Source organism: Hipposideros armiger, unplaced genomic scaffold (assembly GCF_001890085.2).
Source record: "Hipposideros armiger isolate ML-2016 unplaced genomic scaffold, ASM189008v1 scaffold_416, whole genome shotgun sequence".
In the NCBI taxonomy this organism is placed as follows: domain Eukaryota; kingdom Metazoa; phylum Chordata; class Mammalia; order Chiroptera; family Hipposideridae; genus Hipposideros; species Hipposideros armiger.
In genome coordinates this window covers 1469839-1490946 of record NW_017731766.1, presented here as the reverse complement: position 1 = coordinate 1490946, position 21108 = coordinate 1469839, and the positions used below count along the sequence as shown (strand labels likewise).

Sequence of the window (21108 nt, the reverse complement as noted above, 5' to 3'; positions counted from 1 at the left end):
TTGGGCTGAGCACTCATTTAATTCTCACAACATCCCCACAAGGTGGCAATTATTATCCCCATTTTATAGATTGAAAACTGAGGCTCAGAGATGTTGTGACCTGCCGAAGGGCACACAGCACATGACAGAGCTGGGTCCCAAATCCAGGTTTACCTTATTCCAAAGATCAAGTTAAAAAAATGTATATATAATAATCATTTTTTTGTACCTTTACTATGTGCCAGACTCTGTCCTAAATGCCTTATATGTGTCATCTCAAACCTTTACAGTAAGTTGATAAAGTAGTTTTTATTCTATTGTTCAGACATCTAAAGCATAGAGGAGTTAAGTGACTTGCCCAGATCATACCACTGGCAAAAAGACAGAGCCGAAAAGCAAATTTAGAGTTTCTGACTCCTAAGTCTATGCTCTTAACCAGGAAACAACATAATATCCTCCATTCTACTAGTTGAGACAGATTTATACATATATGGAGTCATGCTCCATATACACTGTTCAGTAACTTGTCTGTTTTCCTCACAGGGAAGGGTAATGGGTTTTTAATCCTTGCCTTTAAACTTGAAATGACATGACCCAGTGTTGACCCTTTAAGTCAACAGTTGGCCCCTGCCCCACCTATTGGCCCCCACTACTCGATCACAGCCCACACCCTGACCACCCGTCTCAACCACCTTGCCCTCTGTCACTCCTCAACTCCTCACTTTGATCTCACGCTTAGGTTGTCATCTTACACCTACCCCTCAAACCAGGTATCGCATACAGGCGCACTGACCCAGACCTCAGGTGTCAAACAAGCCCTCTTCTTGTGATTTGGCCACATCTGACCACTCTGGTGAGCCCCCTGCCTCCTCCAACCTGCTCCCCAGGACTTGAACCCTTAACACAAGCCCCTGCCTTGCAAGCACTTGCCTGCCACCTTCCCAATATTGGCTCTGGCTGAAGAAAGAAGGCAGTAACAGACATTCCAACTGACAACCACCACATTCCCTAGAGCTGAAAAACAATATCCAGCAGTACCACCTCCACTTAAATAAGGAGATGAGTTTCTTGGTAAATATGCACGGATCCCACAGCCCTGAGATTGAATTATGTCTGTCACTGTGCTTGGGTAATCTCACTGTGTGGCTTGGGGGAAATCACTTCATCTTTCTTGTCATCAGTTTCTCTATCTGTCAAACAACAGGTATAAACTGATGGTCCCAGGCCCCAGCAAACTCTGACATTCTATTATCCTATGATTAAAGAAATGACAAGCCTTGTAGATATTCCTCCCATCAGTGGTTTTGTCCAATCATTAACCAAGCTAATGAGGCTGTTTATGCAACCCAACTGCAAAGTTCACTTTGGGAGACGCAGGGAGGAATCAGAGCAGTTGGACATTCCGGAACATCGCTGGGGGCCAAACGTTTAGTTGATGGTAGTGTGCTGGCAACTGAGAAAAGAATTAGGGGGATCCTTGCAGAAACGGGGTGCACTTTGGAAGGAGGGAGCACTTTTGGTAAGTGGAAAACTGTTACTTGACGAAAGCCAAGGTAAAATCTACTTTTTGAATTTTTTTTTTTTAAGTTTGGCTCAATCATTTGTTTTTCTCTGTTCCTTATGTAATCTTGTGGGATGCGGCGTCAAAAAGTCATAAATCATTCATGGTGCTTTTGGAAAAAAAAATCACTTTGCAAAGCAGATGCAACTTAAAATGAAATGGGAGAAGTTTTTGCACGAAACCCAAAGAAAAACGTAACTCACAGGGTTCATAGCCTGCGCTGATCGCTAATTCCCACAATCGTTATGTGGCTCGGCCATTTGTTTCACGTTTCTTGATGTGCTTCATTTTTAATGGAGACTGAGTTAAAGATATAGCCTGTCAGAACTGTACTGCATTTTTCCAAGAGTCTTAGAAAAGAGGCTGTCTCGTTGGCATTTGCAGGGACAACTAAAGTTGGCAGATTTTATTTCTTGCTTGAAAAAAAACAAGAAAGACCCCGCTTTGTCCAAAAATCCCTTTGTCAATATGCTTGTCACTGCTATCCATAATTCCTTGGGTTAATTAAATTCCCTTTGTATATGTAAATAGTCTTCCCCAAAACCCACATGCAAATTTTTTTAAAAAGCAAGTAGCCCCCAGCAGAGGTAACCCATAAAGCTTACTCTCAAATATTAATGTCTTAAATAAATTGGTTTAGCTTTATAATTTCTAATGTGGCAGCTAGCTGATGAGGTTTCTAATAAATAAGAAAGTTATGGGCTTTTAAAATAATCTCTTTTATGTTTGTTAACTCATTCAAATTTCACAGAAGTAGCAAGGACAGGTATGTGTTCATTCATTAATCTGTTCCTACAACAACCTTTATTGGCTGTCAAGCACTGTGCTAGGGTGTTAAAGGTACAGACAAGATAACACCGCTTGCCCTTGAGCCAGCCACAGTATATGGGGAAACTTATCGGAGTTGCATGGGAGGGACTAAAAACTACAGGTAGCCACAAGTGGGAGCACCATGGCCGTGGATTTCAGCTTCACGTAAGAAAAGCATCCCAATTGTTAAAGTTCCCCAGTTAGAAAACTTAGTGAGTCTGCACTGGCAGGAGTATTTCAGAAGGACCTGGAGAACTAACTCTCAGAGTAGCTGCAGGAGACATGGCTGCAGGGCCAAGCGGTGAGCCCCAAAGATACATACATGTCCTCCCAGTTCTTAGTCCCAAAGTCTCTCAGTATTTATCATGATTCATTCCTTTATCCAACAAATATTTTGTGACTGGTGCTGACTTTGGGACCGCTTTAGCTGGGTTTCGATCTCAACTCTGCCCCTTTCTCGCTGTGAGACTTTGGGCAAGTTAGCGTCTGTGTGTCTCCATTTCATTTCTCTCTGTGCCTCCGTTTCCGCATCTGTAAGATGGAAATGATCATCGCTTCTGTTCACAGAGCTGCTATAAGATGAAAGGAGATGACTTATGTAAAGCGCTTTTGAACAGTGTCTGACATGTAACACACAAGTGATTAATATTGGACATTGGCAGCAATAGTAGCATGTATCAGGCCAACTGGGCTACATACTAGGTCACCGGGGTTAAGAAAACAGACGTGAAACTTCCTTTCCTTGAGTTTACAGTCAGCCAGGAGGTGGGAGAATATAAAGGATATTATAATGAAAGTCACAAAAATACAAATACAGCTTCAAGCTATGACAATTGCTATGAAAGGAAAAGAGAGGACGCCATAATAGTGTATGGTGGAGACTCATTTAGATTGGGAGATGCAGGGAAGAGTTCTTTGAGAAGCTGACATTTAAGCTGAGTTGCAAGCTAGATGTACCCCAGCACCCAGTAGTTTACAGAGGTGCCCCGATGCCTGGCCTTATTTTAAGATAACAGAGAAAGGAAGCCAGCTATCTGCACAGAGCATAGAGTCATCTTGTCAATCTGAGTTCCAACCTGTGCCTCAAGCCTCGCATTAGGCAATGTAAGTGTAAAGGGGCTCTCTCTGCTTTAGCTATTAGATTCCATTTGATTTTTCTCTTAACTCTAAACCCAATCCGTTTATCCATCCATCCATCCATCTACTCATCCATCCAAATAATGTCACATGCATAGGTACCTGGAATTAGAAATTGGACAGATCTTTGGGAGGGCCACCATTCAACCCACTGTCAGGTTCATGAAAGAGAGTAATAAAAATGGGTTCAAGCTCTATTTTGACTGACTTTTTGAGTGCCAATTTCAGACAACTTTGAGAGTCTCATTCTTTGCAGAGTTGTGATGCTGGCAACCTTGACTTGCACTGCTATTTAAACACCTTATAGTGTAGAGTCTCCTCCTCTGCCTCACTGTCACCACCTGACACCCTGAAGCCACCATGCCCCACTCCTCTACATCAGTTACTCATCAGGGCCCCTGCAGCACACATAAGACGACATAATTTAACATCTGCTTTTCTATGTCCTAATCAAAATTCCCCTCTCATATCCCATCCTCTACAAGAGTGATGATTAATCAACTAAAATCATCTTTATTAAGGCACTGGCTTGTCAACATTGTTAAAACCTGTACACGTAGCCCTCAAGTGTGATCATGTTAGTGCTGGCTCCCCACTGCTGCCAGAGACCACCTGAAGCTGATGGGATAAGAGAAATGCTAGCCTGTTCTTCTTGCCTCCAGATCTCCCACCATTGGCCAAACCCCACTAGAAGCCAGCTGACACAGGAGCCTGAGAGATCTGCTCCCTGCGACACAGAGCAGAGGAGGGAGGGACAGGCATGGATCCCAGGACAGGTAGACCCCGGACCAGCACATGTTGGTACCCCCATTTTACAGAAGAGGACAGGAAGCTCAGAGAAGATTATGAATGGCCCAGAGCCACATAGCTAATAAGTATTAGTGTGGACTTTGAATCCAGGCCTGAATCTGAATCTAAGGCCTAAGTTTTTGCTGTGCCCTGCTCCCACTACCTGCACAGATATTTCAGTGGCTTTGTCTAACTGCGTTGGCCAGGGAGACAGCTTGGGAGTCTGAGAGGCTGTGTCATGGCTATCACATTAGCAAGAGGACCTTCTCTGGGTTTGAGATTTGGATTTTGTGAAGGATACAGAGATGCCCCACTGAGACCTCCCTTCAAGGAAGGACTCGCCATGCCTGCTGCTCTGAGTGCTGAGCTCTAGCAGGGCTGTCTCAGCTGCAGAGGGCCACCCCGCCCAGGGCTGTGCCTTTCCCTGGCAGCCGATGTCCAATAACTGATAAGGGCTCAATATTCTTGGCGCTCTCCTGGACAATGTGAATGAGCATCGCAGTCCAACCTCTCCCAGTGCCCAGTCCTGCATCCCCCTTTCCACAGGTGTTGATCCCTAGCTCCAAACCCTGTCTCCACACCTGCTTTTAGAGAACTCAACATACGACAGGCTTTGTTCTTATTAATGTTCTCGCCTTGGCCCATAACCCCTTCATCTACATATACGAGTTGATGGTGGGCCAACATCCACCATAGTGGGAAGCAGTAGGGCTGGTATCACCTCCATTACTCTTAGTCTATAGGCCTCTAAACCTGTCTTCACTGAGATTTGTCTGGTTAATTTAGACAAGCAAGTCAAGATACTGTCAGATGGTGAGGCATTTGGTCATTTTCTTGATGACCATCCTTTGCTGGTCCCCCCAGAATAAGTCACCAGGAAACTATTTGATCAGAAGGTCTATGGAAAACACCAGCTCTTTAAACCTCTGTTTCTTACGCAGAGGCCAGGAAATGTCTTCTGAACCACTTACTATCTCAGTGATGGCAGGAACCGAAACACATCCTAACATTCCTTAGCCTTTCTGGAATATTGGGGTCTGCCTAGAAGTGGTCAAGGTTGTGCTCTGCCTTTCTGCAGAATGTTCCTTCTGAGGGGCCTAAGATCCTTGGAGACGTGCTCGAATTCACTGACTTCTGCCTGCCTGCCTCCTCAGCCATGATAAAGGGGCTTCTGGAAGCCATCAAGTCCACCTCTCTGCCTTTCAAGAAGGGCCCCTCTCTCTGACACACCCACATTGTTTTCTTAAAAAAAAAAAAAAAAGGATTTTCCTATTTTCTTGGCTATCCCATCCTCAGATGGCAATGAGCTACAGAAGCTCTGTAGGACTGTAGTTGGCCTCCCCCACACACTGTTTCCTTCTCTGCCCACTAATCCTGCCCTTAACCTTCTTAGGTGTCAGTACAACACCTATTATTCATGGCTTTGCTGACATTTCTTCTCACTCCCCAAAGCCGGTAGTGACTCAGCCCCTCTCTCTTTTCATCAAGAGGCAGCAGTGGGCTATACCCAGTACCCTGCATTTTTATTAGCTCTTCTCTGAGGCCTTTCAACAAAGGCTCTCCAAAACCTTTCTAATTTGATAACTTAGCGGCAAACATGAAGATTTCCAACTTTACAGCCTGTGAACTGAAATTAAGCAACCTCCCTGGGCCGTGCAGGGACCGGGACTCTGGATGGGCCCTTGGGCGACAGCCGCCAGGTCCATGCAAAGTGTAGCAAAGATCTTCTCTAGTTGGAACTTACCCGCCCACCGCAATCTCTTACCACAGAAGAGGATGGATACTTCCATGCAAGTCTGTTTCTGCACACTGTCCCTAGATTTTCCATGGGATATTTTTATTTTGCTGAAAAGAACTGAGCCCTTATTGGGTAAATTGGACTGAGGAGGCTTGCCCCCAGGCAAAACTTGTGTCTCCACAGCACCAGTGAAATCATACCGGATATCAGATGGCACTTTCCTAGAAGGTTGCATCCAACTTCCTAGCCTCGTGACTGTTTGGTGGAATAGGTTCTCCTCATACCCGTTCTTAGAGCCTGAACTGTAGTGATGCTTAGATAAGAGAAGGAGGCCTCTGGTAATGGGACTTAATGGAGGAAGTCGCAGTGAGCCCCCCCAAAAAAAAAAATCACACACAGGACCTATGTGAAGAGAAGGTTTATCCTGCAGGGTAAATGTTTGTTGTCCTGCAGACATCCCACCTTAGTGGCAAGCACAGTTATAGCCTTTGTCCTCCTTTCCCCCATTCTCTAGCTCCTATTTCTATTTCATCCAAGTCCACAGTCACAGCCCCACCCAACAGCAAAATCAGAAAGAAGTCACTGACAGCCCACACTGGAGATCAAGCCCAGGAAGTGACGGAACTCTGAGATTAAAGCCAGGTCACAAATGTGTGCCCTCTGGACTATACACAGTGTCCAGAAGTACTGATTTGGCCCACAGAGTATCTTTGTTTACCATTTAAATGCACATTTAAAATTGAGAGATTCCACATGAAAATACAGGGTTTTTGTTTTTTTTGTGTGTGTGTGTGTTTTTTTTTTACTTCTCTTTAAAAATAAAAGCATTTGGCCATGCCCTGCTAGCACTCCTGCATGGCCACCACCAGCCGGAGCTGGGTAGCCAGCACCAGCCCCCTCACTCTCCAACTTGCTTCCCTTACACTGGGCCAGTTTCACCTGTCGCACTGCCCTGGCCCCTGCAGGCATCCAAGTTTGAGTCCCTTGGGTTAAGCCAGGGAAGAGAGAAGAAAGAGAGAAGGTCAAATGAGGAGAGGTTTCCCTGAAGTATTAGTTTGAATGCTTTGTGATACAAGTAACAGAATACCTGACTAAAAGTTGCATAAACAAAAAGGACTTTTAATACTTTAACAGAAAGTCTACAAGTTGGCTGTTGTTCGCAGGGTTAGATCAGTGGCTCAACAATTTCAAGTCTCTGGGTCAACTTCTCTGCAGTGTTCCCGGCTTTCTCCTCGGGGTGTCAAGATGGCTGCCACAGCTCCAAGCACCACATCCTCCCCCAAAGACATACAAAAGAAAGAAAAAAGAGACCAGAGTTTCTCCTCCCATGTCACTCTCTTATCAAAGAATAAAATATTATCAGAAGACTTTGCCTCAGGTCCTATTGGGTAAAGCTGGACCACAGGACATCCCTAGACTAAACACTGGTAAATGGGGATGGAGTTACCATGTTTGAGTAAGATCAAACATGGTTCATCCCTGGATCTAGCAGAGGGGTCCACCTTAGCACACTGCTGCCCACACAGTTCTGCTAAAAAAGAAAATGTAGCGGAATAGTAGGGGTTTGTAACACCTAACACCTGTGAAAGGTGTGGCCACGCAGGGCAACCCAAGATTCTACTATAATGGCCCCATGTCAGCTAGGATGCTGGGGAAGGCCTGAAATGTGGCTGAGCAGAATCGGCTACTGTGATGTCTATAGGGGTTGTTAGATAAGAATAGAATAGAAAGTCAAAGACTATTTGTTTGTCCTTCTAGACTCTATGCCCAGCTGTCTGCCAGACCCTTCTGTTGTGAACTCTACCACCCCTCCCTTCCACCATTAGGGTCCTGGTGTTTGTGTTTCAGGGATTCACGGGCCAGTAAGAGGGCAGGTCCTCATCCTGACCCAGTCCCAGAATTTGCTCTCAGGGTTTTCTTCCCCCTAAGGGGTGCATTAAAAGGGGCTGCCCTTGGGAGCGGGCCTGAGACTCAGTCCTGAAGCTAGAGGGCAGTTTACCTGGTTGAAGCTCTTTCCCAAAGGGACTGATGTGGCTTTTGGAATGGGAGTCTTGGGTCATAATCAGGGCCTGGTCCCTTCTCACCTCACCTTTGGCCCACTCAGTCCCAAGCAGCCTCAGAGCCACAAGCTCTGGGAAACAGCAAATCAAGCTTTTTAGCTCCTGGTCCAATGTGCCTTTCTTAATTATAAGCCACTCCTCTAAACTGGAAGGACTGGGCAACACTGATGGCCTCAGAAGGCCCTGGGACAGGAGGCAGATCCTATGGAAGCCCCTTACTCCCACTGTACCAGTAGAAATGTCATACCGGAGCCAGGTCTGAGAGGGTCCATCATGCCCTCTGTCAGCCAGGCACCCAATCCATGTCCAGCAGCACATCGGTTGGCAAATTGTAAAAACGAAGAAATAGGATAATTATTCTAATACTCTGTGTTAACGTCATGCTCTCCAGCTTTCTCTTAAACACATTGAAATTTCTTATCTCATCGGATCCTCCTGAGGACCCTGAGCAGCCACTAGGACGGGCTCAGAAGAACAAGTTGGTCCTCGTTGCAGCCATTTTATTAACTGTCAACTGCGCACCAGGCACTGTGCTGAGTACGTCACATCCATTGTCTCATTTAATGCTTTCAACAGCCCTGAGACAGGGACTGTTACTGATGCTGTTTTATAAGTGAACACCCAAAGCTCAGAAAGATGGTGCAGCTCTCCCAAGGCCACAGAGCAGCAAGTAACAGAGCCAGGTTTCAAGTTCAGGCCTGTCTGGTTCAAATGCCAGGGCTTTTAATAACCACCCCAGTACAGTACTCTCAGTCTAAGGAGTGGTGTTTTAATGGCGGCTGGGGCGACTACTTTTTCTCTTGAGGATAGGATGGGCATTAGCTCATTAAGGTGACTGTCCTCCACTTCCTGTTTCTTCCTTCTCTCCTCAGCCTCACTTCCGGCTCTCCCTCGCCCTCTGACCTTCCCCAGAAATAACTTCAAACTCAAGTACTGGATTTGGTGCTCTGTCGTCCAGACTAGCAGGTTCAAGGAGCTTCCTCTTGGCCCCCTCAGGACTCCAGGGCTGAACGAAGCCCAAGAGTCAGCGGTAGAAATGGGCAAGCAGGACCAAAGGGCAGGCCCGTCTCAGGCAACCCTGACATGTTGGGATGGTCAGGACCAGCAGGCACAGGATGACCCACTTGAATCAACAGAGTTCAAAGACAAGCAGCAGCTGTTACCTAAGCCAAGTGCAGGGCCTGGAGCCAAGGTGAGGGTCAAGGGCCAAGAGGAAGAACATATGAGGGCAGAGCATAGGGTCAGCGCTGGCAGATGGGATCCAGTCCAAGGCGTGTCCCTCAGCCTAGAACAAAGGTCCAGGTGCACATGTGTGCCGATGGAGAGCAGTGGGCGCTGAGAGGAGAAACCACACCCAAAACAGGGCTCCGGCCAAGCAGGAGGCCTCAGAAATAAAGAGCCAAGTGAACAGTCCCAAGCAGTCTTGGGGGGGGGGCGGGTCCCTGTTTCCTGCCAGGTGCTATCTGATCAATTAGTACAACTAACGTGTCATTGGCTGATAATAACTTCATATCCATTCTTCCCAGGTGACACATGTCATAGTGAAGTAACACACTTGTGCCATCTCTAATCTTTGGCACGGCCCCCCAAACTTAGTAGGTATCAGTGAGTCCCATTTTATAGATGAGGAGACTGAGGCTTGGAGAGATCAGGTGACCTGCCCAAGAATCTTCTAGAGGAAGAGGCAGGCTTAGAGCTGCGGTCTTCCTGGCTCCCCAGAGAATGTTCTTTCCTCCCTAGGGTGCATGGTATCCAAGAACTGTAGCTGTGCCCTCATACACTGGGAAATTAAAGAGTTTGTGCGAGTACTTGGTGGTCAACATCTTCTGGGCACTTCCTCCATGCCAGGCAGTGTGCTGGGTGGTCGGGACGCAATAGTAGATGAGACACAGAGTCTACACTCGAAGAACTCGCTATCCTACACCCGCCCACCAGGTTTTGCTGGTGTTTCTCAGAATCCATTCCAGAGTCAGTTGCCTTTTCCCACCCTGGTCCTCAGGAAGGCAGGCTGGGGCCAGAGCCAGTTTCTTCGTGCCACTTGCTCTGCTCATTACGGAAACCACACTGTTGACAGAGGCAGGACTGCTGGGCCAGTGGATTCAACTGTATCATTTTGAGTCTAAACTGCATCCTCTGTGATCAGTGGCCTCTGTCAGCCCAGAGGGGTTTCTTTTTGTTGGGAGGAATTCGCTGGGATTAGCATAGAGATTGCCTGTGTGCTGGGGAAAGGGTCCAGCCGGCTGCTGATGGACCAGCTGGAATGCGGTCAGCTCAGCTCCTCCCCACGGACTGCAGTCGTGGAGTGACACGGTGCGTCTCTGGGCTCCAGCAGCAACAGGCGCCTGCCTCTAAGGCGGCGTGACGGTGGGAATGCCATGTCTTGGTTATCTTATCACACTCCCTCACTGAAGCTCCTTAGGAATGATTTCAACCCCTTCTCCAGCAGCTGGAGCTATAAATAAAGACTCCCAGGGGATGCTGAATCCTGCCCTTCATCCCGGCCGCCTGTGACTCATCCCACAGGCAGATTCTTCTCCCATCTTCCTGATTATGAGGACAGGGAAGTGCAAAGCTTCTTGTCGGTGTCCATGGGTGTGCATGGCCGTGCTTACTTGCATGCCGTGTGCATTTAGTTAGGTGTTTGCATGTGTGTCTGTGCATGGAATTCTGCATGGACACACGTGTCTAGTGGTGGCTCAGTGTTTCATTTTAAAGGGTAGAGGATAGGTGTGCTCTTATATAAGCTTTGGTGTGGGGACTGTAAGCCAAAATTCCATATTAAATCTCATCCACTAGTATTTATTAAGGCACTTCTTTGTGCACAACCCTATGTTACACAAGGAAAACAAGACACAAGCCATGTCATCTCTGTGGACGACAGCTGCTTTAAGCAAATAATATCCTAGAAGTGGCTGCAGCAGTTGAGAAAGCAGCAGCATTTCAAGAAGAGAAAAACCCAACCTGTAGCAGAGAAAAATCAAGAACACGCTCACTACCTGAGCTCCTCCTCTGTGCCAGGCACTTCCTAAATGCTGCATAATCTACTCCTCACAGCAACACAGCCAAAGAGTTTCTCATCCCAGTTTTCACAGGTGAGAAAACAGCCCCTGAGAAGTTAGATAACTTGCCTAAAATCACACGAACCGTGAAGGTCCAAGGTAAAATTAGAACCCAGGGCTTTGGGGCAGAGCCTTAGAGGTCATCTCATCTTCGAGGTCATACGATTAAGCTCGCAAACTTGTTGCAACAATATTGCTAACCTTTTTTGATAACAGAGGAATTATTCATTATGAATTTGTACCAATGGACAAACAGTTCACCAAGTTTACTATTTGGAAGTGCTGAAAAGCCTGCGTGATAAAGTTAGACGACCTGAACTTTTCGCCAACAATTCATGGCCCTTGCATCACGACAATGCACCAGCTCACACGGCACTGTCTGTGAGGGAGTTTTTAGCCTGTACACAAATAACTGTATTAGAACACCCTACTTATTTACCTGATCAGGTCCCCAGTGACTTCTTTCTTTACCCAAAGATAAAGGAAACATTGAGAGGAAGACATTTTGATGACATTCAGGACATCAAGGGTAATATGATGACAGGTCTGATGGCCATTCCAGAAAAAGAGTTCCCAAATTGCTTTGAAGGGTAGACTAGGCTCTGGTGTCAGTGCATAGCTCCCCAAGGGGACTACTTCAAAGGTGACCATAGTGAAATTCAGCAATGAACTATGTAGCACTTTTTCTAGGATGAGTTTGCGAACTTAATTGCCCAACCTCGTAAATCTTCTTCTAATGTTTGCATCTACCCTACAAAATCTCTGAAAACTGGTCATTCGGCCTCTTGGTGGGAGAAACTTGCCTTTGAAGACAAACTATTCCATCTCTAGACAGTACCAAATTGCTGGAAAGCTCTTTCCTACACTGGCTCCGTCTTCTCATTTCTGCCCATCGACTTCCTCATGGCCTCGGGGTTAACAAGGCAAGTCAAATTCCTCTTCCTGTTACGTCCCTTCAAATAAAGAATGACAGCCACTGTCACGTGCTTTCCTCGCCCATCCAGGCCCTTCAGCCATTCCACACTTGAAATAATCGTGAATCCTTAAATATTTGTATGTCACTGTTTCCCTCCTGCTGGTATACACAGTGCTGGCACATTCAGGTTAAGTAAATATCAGCTGAGTGAGTAAAGAGATGAATGAGCCCTTGCAGGGTAAATGGTGCCATGACTTGTTTCATTAAGTATTTTGTCTCAATTAAGGACTGTCTGGTTGCCAGGAACCAAGCCTGTTCCGGCTGGTTCAAGTAAAAATTCAGGTTTGATGGAAAGATCCAAGGGACCGTCTAAAGAAAGCTAACTAACTGTAGGAAAATGAAAAGGCCTGTAGAATGCAACAATATCAGAATGCTTCTCTCTCTCTCTTCCTGTCTCTCTCTGTCTCTCTCTGTCTCTCTCTCCCTCCCTCTCTCTCCCTCTGTCCCTGTGTTTTCTAGTCTCTACCTTCTTTTTATGTGTCTTCTATGTTCTCCTCTTGGCATACTGGCTTCCTCTATTGCTCATGGCCCAACCATGGCAGCTGTCCCAGAGCCACATTCCCATTTGGCTCCATGTCCATCATCATCTAAATGACAGGAACTCTGGGAACTCTGTGGTCTATGTCCCAGTGGAGAGGAACTCATTGGTCACATTTGGCCAAATGATCACTTCTAGACCAATCAGTGATAACTGGCAAGCAAAGGGAGAGATTACCTTGTAAGAACATATGTCCTTCAGTACCTCTTTAGCAAGGATTCAAAGGGTTTGTTAGAGGGGCGAGAGATTCTTTGGGAAAATAGTATGGGTGAATAGAAATGCTGGCATCTCTTGAACACCTTTAAGTACCAGTATTATAAGTTGATCTGAAAGGCTCAGGATGCTCTCAGAGAAGCATTTTACCCTTAGGGTGTCCAAAAATGGGTGCTAGGGGCTAGGGGCCATCAGAACGTCTTGTGTTTCTGTAATTCAGCTTCAGGGCCTTGGAGTCCTAAAAAGTCTGGCCAGTGACTATACGTGTGACCTGGAGAGGGCTCAAACTTCCCGTCTGTGGGAGGGTGTTCTACTGAAATTGTTAGTGACTCCCCAGCATTTTGTCAGTGGTCCTGGCCATCTCCAGAAATACAGAAAATTCAATCAGCAAGTGCTAAACACATAAAAAAGCCCATTTTCTTCTTCCCTGTATGCATAGAGAATGGATGTGTGTATGGAGTGACCAGGGTTATGGTTAGGGCTGGAAAAAGGGGAAATATTACCATTTGGCAGAGGAAATTAATTGGCAAAGTCCCTTAGAGATCGTCTAGCCATGAGGCCATCAATTGTGTTCCTCAGACATCTAGGGTTCCCCAGAAGTACCTCAAGAACCAAAAGAGGGGGTAACAGGGAAGACTGCATAGGCAAATTTCCACCCACCACCACCACCACCACCACCTGGCCACCAGTATCCTCCCAGAAACCAGAGCAATTCTGCTTTTCTTAACATTGTATGTGGGGTTGCAATGTGTTACTCTTTTATAGGTGAGGAAACTCACCTATTTACTCTTTTATAGGTAAGGAAATAGGTAGAGTGGCTTGCTCATGATCACACAGCTAGCTAGAGCCTGAGCTTTGCTGGTTGGCAGTTCTGCTGACTCCCAGAGCCCTCCTTCTGCTGACACAGGTCATACTGAGACAAGAAAGAGAACAATGATTTTTGACAAGGATAAGTATCGTGACAGCTAACCATCTGTGTCTCCCACCTGCAGCAAAGCATCAAGTATTCACTACTGACACATTTCCATTGCCCAAAAGCCCAAGCATACAGCTGTGCTTGGCAGTGTTCAAGCAGCAGGATTGTGATTCACTGGTAGCTTCAGGACTCAAGCCCCCTAAATGGTCAAACTTATTCCTCAGGTGGCTGTCTATTTTGTAATTAGCTATTAGCTAATTCATAAAGGGTCCCTATAACAGTTAGGGTAATTTAATTACAATCAACAGAACCCAACTCCAACCAACTTGAAAGAGAGACTGAGAGAGAATGTTGAGGAGAGGAGCTCTCCAAGTTGACAGTGTGAAGTCATCATGGTTGAAATGAACAAAGGTCAACCAATCTTCCCAAGATGTAAGATCCTCAAAGAGGGGGACCTAGGGATGAGTTCAGTTTGCATGACCACCTGCTTAGTGACCACTGAAGTTCTCTTGTCCAGCTGCTGTTCCAGGCTCCCCAGGCCACCGTATTTACTGTTCCCTTTGATCCAAGTCTTGAGTAGCATGGCTCCAGCAGTCACACACTCTCTAGTTCACAAGCAATCTTGCTCTTTCTCCCCATCCCCTGGTTCTTGGCATGCCTCCATCACACCAAAAATCATAAGACCAAACTCTTATCAGTCTCCCAGAGTTTCCTTGTATTCTTAGTATCTCGCAGCCTGGTGTGATGATCATTTCATTTGACTCACACACACAGTTTATTACCATGCCTTTTATTGTACGAACTTGGGAGAGGTTTATTTGGGAGTGGAATAGAGGACAAGATGCAAAAAGTTAGCGTCCAAAATTATGTCCCTTTTTTCACAGGCCATCCAAGAACTAGACTCAAACTCAGAGTCAGTTCAATTCAGAAGTTAAGGGCCAACTCTTGTTCCCATCTTGGTTAAAGAATGTTAGCCCAGAGTAAACAGTCAGCTTCAGTGTATTCCCTCACTGGTTCTCCTAGAAGGCCTATGGGGATTTCATATAAACAGAACCTCCACATCAGAGTCCCTGCAGCAGACGCAAATTGCTGCAAAAAAAAATTTAAACACATAACCTCTGAAGTCGCTTCTAGCTCTAAGGGTTCGTGGTTCTCTGAAGAAGCAAAGGGAATTTATTTGTAAGAAGGAGGTGATGAACATCTTACTCAATGAATCATAACTCACTCTGCCAGCTGCTGGAGACTTTCGGGCTGATCATTGAGAGCACGCCTATGGTGCCGAATTTCTGCCATTTGCTTGGGAGTTGATGACATCAGAGGGCAGGGTCTGACCTGACCCTCAGAGGAAAAATGTTATCTATACTATGAGGCAGTAGACCCGGGTCTATCCTCAGAACAAAACACATCACTTTCTGCTTGACTCAGGCCAGTGGGCCAGCAGCTGAGGGGTTGCTGATGGTTGATTCAACTGACCATTTACAAGAGACAGGGGAACTGGTCTGTGCCACCTGCTCAACAAATAGCCTTCCCTGTGGCCAAAAAGTAAGAATACATTAAAAAGAAAAAAAATCAGTTCAATTACACATGAAAAACTAAGCTATATTTTGGGATGGGAGAGCTAAAAAAAAATTGGTTGTCCCACGTAACTGAGGAGTATTTTCCTAACTCCCAAATGGTATACCATTATGTTTTGAGTTGTTTCCTCACAATGGGATTTTTTTTTTCACCAAACCATCCATACTGGCCCTTCTTTTAAAAACAAACATTGTTAGTCACACAATCTGTGACCATGAAACACAGAGGATCTCTCTCAATGAGTCAGAAATGTTCTAATCTACCGCCCTTCAATCCAGAACACTATTTGAGGTGGGGTTGCCACCTTGGGTAGAAGGACTCCCAAGTATGTTCCTGAAGTAGAAGAAAGCAGATACTTTGGCACATAATCAGCTGTATCCTCAGCTCAGTTACACAACTCACTGTCGTAAGTGATAGATGCTGGGATCTTGAAATCAGTTTCTTTTGGCTGGTTCTTAGCAGCTTGACTGGAGGTATTTCTGAGAGGGGAGTGAAAGTTGGAAGCAGAAATGGTACATTTTAGTTGCCCTCTCATTGGAAGAGGCAGGGACAAAGCTTAGCCCAGTACTCACTGAGAATGCTAAGTAAGATTGGAGTCATGACCCTCAGAACAGGAAAGAGACTGGGAGAGCAAGCAGTCCAGAGCAGATGCTGATGACAGAAACAGTCATAATAAAAGTGATAATAGTGAATTTTATTGATGGTGGAGATTTCAGTCATATGCCGAGCCAGCGTTCACATCTCCCTTCCTCTTTCCTAACAGAACTTTTGTTTCGTTCAGGCACCCAACTTCCCTCCATGTAGCCTCAGGTGAGGCTGACTATACCCCCTCAAGTCCAGGAAGAGTCCCATTGGTCAAAAGCTTCTTACAAGTAATGGGTCCGAACAGGCATATGACCCAATTCTGGCCAATGAGATATAAGCAGGACTTTGTTAGTAGAATGCAAAAAAAAAAAGTTTCTTTGCTTCAAATAGAGAGTCTCAGGAGATACGTCCTTCTTCCCCAGGACACTGACACATGTAGACATGGTGCCTGGGAATGAGGCAGCCATCCTGATAACCAGCCTAAGAATAGAGCCAACACTCAGGACTGCAAGAGAAATACGGAAATAACCAGGTTCTTGATGACAACACTGAGGACCTAATTTAACCAACTTTGAGTACATCCTCTCCTTGCACTTCTGGTTACCTGAGCTATTACATTTCCTTTTAAAAGCCACTCTGAGCTGGAGGTTCAATTAGTTGTGTAGCCAGAAACATCTTTTTTTTTTTTTAAAGATTTTTTATTGGGGAATCGGGGGATGGGAACAGCGCTGGGGAATTGGAGGAAGGGAACAGACAAGTTGCTGTCCTTTTGTTCTTCAGTCTAGTTCTGGAGGATGTTGCTTCACTGGCCCAAGTTGGCACCATCATTGTGCTCTTCCCCGGAGAGGCAGATCAGTCACCAGCTTCTGGACAGCTGCTCACGGCAGCTGCTGGCTACACACGGTAGCCCATGGCAACCCACTGCAGCAGGAGCTGCAGCCTACGCCATTGCTGGCGACTCACAGCAACCCAGCTCCAGGTTGAGCTGTTGTTCAGCATCTTAGCTGTGGAGGGCAGTGTCACTGGCCCTCATATGTGGGATCCGAATCGGGGCCCTCTGGCATCCCAAGCCAGTTCTTAACCAACACTCCACTCGGCCGGCCCCCAAAACATCTTAAGTTAGAGAATGTTTCCCATGTGCCAAGAATGCTTGGTACCCTACAAGCAGTATTTCCCTTAGTCCTTGTGGCAACCCTATGAGATGACTATTATCTTTATCCTATTCTACATTTGAGGAAACTAAGTCTTGAGGAGATTAAATAATTTGCTCACAATCAGTTGAAACGGGTAGAGACTAGATTCAAAATTTAAGCAGTTGGACTCCAGGGCCTGCAGTTTCAACCTTCATGCTGTATAATCCAGAAAAGGGAAAGATTTGCTCCCAAAAGCACCATAAGTCTGTATCATTCAGGGATTGGAATTGAGGCCCAGTGTTCTTCCAATGCTCATGTGGATGGTGGTGATTTCAGAGATCAGCAGCCAGTGTGGCCTCTTCCCCGCCCTTTAACCAAGACAGCCCTTCTCATGGGACCCATAGTCTGGCTTAAATGACTGGCCATTCTCTCTCATTATTGGCTATACTGCCTGGCTCTCTATATTCATCTCTGGTCCACCTCCTTCATTTCTGCCTTTTTAGCTCATTAATTGACTGTCTGCAGCCACTGAAGAGAGACATGTCATTCTCCTGGAAACATCCCCCAGAGCAGGGCCAAGATCCTTACCAGTGAGGAGTTCTCAGCAGCAAAGAAACCGGGCTGTGCCTGCTGGGGATGTGGAGGACGAGCTGGCATGTTTCCCATGCTAATTGGTTCCAGTCTTGATTCAGTGGTTCTCCCAAGCCAGGTGACAGCTCAGTGGTGCCCAGCAGTTCCAGACATGCAAAGAAGGCAAACACTTGAAGCTGCTTCAGGCACAGGATGAGTCACCAGGAGCTCCACCATAGGAACCTCACAGGCCTTGGATTTCCTGTGAGTGAGAGGACAGGTTGACAATGGCATGACAGACTGGCAATGGCATGACAGACTGGCATTGTCATGCTACTAAGGCAAACAGGACTGAGGAGCCCACCCTTGCATTGTGAGGTACTGAAAATGGGAAGGCAGCAGGATGCTGTGATTATGAGCATGGTCTTATCATTGAGCAAATGTGGATTTGACTCCCAATTCACTTACGTTACAGCGGATGAATGCAAAAGAATGAGTGCTAGAACTTCTCTGAACCTCAGTGTTCTGCTCTGAAAAAAAGATAAGAGTAGAATGGTTTGGGGGATTAGATGCGATGAGCATTATACCTGGCACATAGTAAACGCTCAGTGCCTTGGAAAATAATGATACTGGCTGCAAAGATGATGAAAATAATGACGAAAAATTGAGTGGCTAGAGAATGTGTGTTAATGGTCGTGGTCAAAGTTTCTCCTTCTTGATAACAATTCCGGACAGGTCCCAGCCTTATTTGAACAGACTCCCTGCTTGTATTTTTCTCCTTGCTCCCATGTTTCTTCCCTCCTTGAGGAAAAGCACAGTTCAATGCACTTGAACTTGATCCAATCAACCGGCTCTTGTGTGGCTGGCTACAAAGGTGGCTTCCTGTTGTTTCAAGATGTTTGTTAATGGTGAACACCTACCTCAGCTCAGTAGAGCCACTTAATCAGGCTACATAGAAAACTGGAAAAGGTGAACCAATGCAGATATGGTTAGTTCCAAGAGGGAGTGTTGGTTATGTGGTAAGGTAACTAAGCCTATGCGGTAACAAAGCTGTTATAATGATCTTATCAGGTTCATGGTGAAAAGGCTTATTCAAATACCTCACCAAGATTCCATTTACATCTGCCAATGAATAGAGTGTGGTTAGCCAGTTGGCCAAAATATACACGCCTTCCTTGACATGGTGTTAGAGAAAATTTTCACCCCGATTGCTGAATCTATCTGTTGTACTAAGGCTATTGCAGACTTATCATTTGAGCAACGCATGGGCATCGTACGAGTATTTAATTGGCTCACCTAATTGTTGTGCCTGTATCCATAGAAGAGGTGATCTAGTGCAGGGTTTTATTTATTCCATGAGGTCCTCCGGGGGGGGTGGAATTGCGTGGGAGAGCTCAGGCATTCGTGAACTCTGGGACTCCTATCCCAGCTTCAACCAGAGCATTTATTTCTGGTTTCCAGATGGGGTCTCCACATAACTTTATACACAACTTTAAAAAACAGTTTGGAAGTCACCCCTCTGGTTGAACCCACACATTTTTCAGGAGAGAAAACTGCAGCCCAGAGAAGTCAACTGACTTGCCAAAGGTTGCACAGCTAGCTACTAATGGAATCTGGACTCCAATTCTAGACGTAGAGGTCAGCACACTTGCCCAAGGGTAGCTACTGAAGCATTCTTCTGCAAACATACACCTCTAATGGCTGTATTATAAACATGGCTGTCTCTATAAACACCAACAAATGCTACTGCCACACACCGACCTGTGAGTGTGTGGTATTGTATTTGGCATCTTTGGGTTTTGAGGGCAAAGCGCAGGGATAGCATCAAGAAGGCTTTGGGAGAGCTAATGCCTGAACAAAGTTTTAAATAATGCATATGAGTTTACCAGTGAAAAGAAATCGGAGCATTCCAAACTGTAAGCCCCTTTGATTGAGAACCATGTTATACTGTAAAGCATATTGTTCTTACCAAATCACTATGTGCATCAGAATCCAGTCAGGAAACAGTAATCATATTAGCATTTCAAATCAGGTGATTTAATCCAGGGAACTAGTTATAAAGTGTTGAAAATGCTAAAAGAACAAAAAGAGAAAAGTTGAGTAAGCCAGAGACTAGGCAAAGGCAGAAAACAGCTACTTCTCTGAGGGCTGGAACAAGATGAGAACAAGTTATTATCCAAGCACACGGACACAGTTATGACTGTGCCACTGGTGGTGCCAGACAGTGTGATGGAGCCACCCAGGAGGGACCACTGGATCAGTACTAGGACCAACAGGGAGGGCTGTCCAAGGCCGGTCCTAAACTATTGTGGCTAACGTTGGAATTGTCAGAGATGCAGTCACTCCCATAGACCACACAAGAAACAGCGAGCCCACCAGTGCTACCCATTGGCTGAACCTACCAAGGGGGCCTGGGATCTGTGGTTTCCAGGGGTCCAGGCCCTGTGATGCAGGGCAGGACATGAAAGGGCAAGAATGGTAGTGAGAATAAGCAGGAAATAACTAGTATCCCTTATTTTCTAAATGTAATGTTCTTCCCAGAAATTTCCCCAGGGCCTGTGCTACCTCTCTCCCGTTGCACACATATTGACACACGGATGCACCCATAATAGGAACAAGTCAAGAACAACCCCGTAGTGGACAATGGTAACTTTTTGTCTGCCCAGTACCTGAAGCCTCTTCCTATTTGAGGAGAATCCCCCATTATACAAAGATGAAACTCTAGATCCTCGATTTCCCAGCTCCCCTCGTAGCCAGGAGGTGGCACATGACCAAAACTCGACCAATCAGATGCATCTGTTCTGAACTTGGAATTGGGAGCTCAAGATACAAAGAAGCAGAGACATGGAGGCTCCATTCTGATGGAGAAGTAGCCACGCCCAGGTTTCAAGGGCTGTGTCAACCGTGCGTTTACTAAACTGCTTCTGTCATGTGATTTGACCCTTCGTCTCTAGTCTTCCTAGGATTTTGAGGACTCTCCAAATCTTTCCCGTAATTTCATTTTCAGCTTAACTCATCTAGAATAATTGTCTGTTGCTTGCAACCAAGAACCTCTACTATCATAAGCTTCTTCCTTTTTTGTGACCAGAGATCTTATATCTTGAGTCTAGCATTTATGATTACCCATAGGTTTTAGGGAGCGTCATCTCCAACAATATCCAAGAGAAATAGGCAGTGGAAGATATAAGTAGGCCTTGGCATAGAACCCTCCAGAAGTCCTGAGGGCCTGGAGTGTGCTGCCAGCCTCTAGCATCCAGAGGTGTGAAAGCATGCTGTCCGCAGCCATGACCACGGAGAAGAGTCATTTGCCTTGAAGGCTAAGTTCAAAACCCAGCGGCAGAGACCGAGTCATCTTCCTGCCTCTCCCACAAAGGTTCACTCCATCTACGAAGCTCTGGGCTTAGCTGCATCTCCTGCGCTCTCCCTGGCCAAGCACTGTCAGAAAATTTTTACCTCTACTCCCTTACAA

The 21108-nt window shown here is 46.0% G+C and overlaps 1 long non-coding RNA gene across 2 annotated transcripts in view; it reads right to left on the bottom strand.

The window, feature by feature from the left end:
* The window catches only part of LOC109394204 (uncharacterized), a 45587-nt gene that overhangs the window by 1335 nt on the left and 23144 nt on the right, over positions 1-21108 (bottom strand). The window contains exons 3-5 of one of the 2 annotated variants that reach the window (XR_002126409.1): positions 19609-19712; positions 18108-18169; positions 17658-17901 (exon numbers count right to left, since the gene is read on the bottom strand). This is a non-coding gene — a long non-coding RNA (uncharacterized LOC109394204). The remainder of the gene's footprint in view (positions 1-17657; positions 17902-18107; positions 18170-19608; positions 19713-21108) is intronic. The other variant, XR_002126410.1, reaches the window with a different exon arrangement.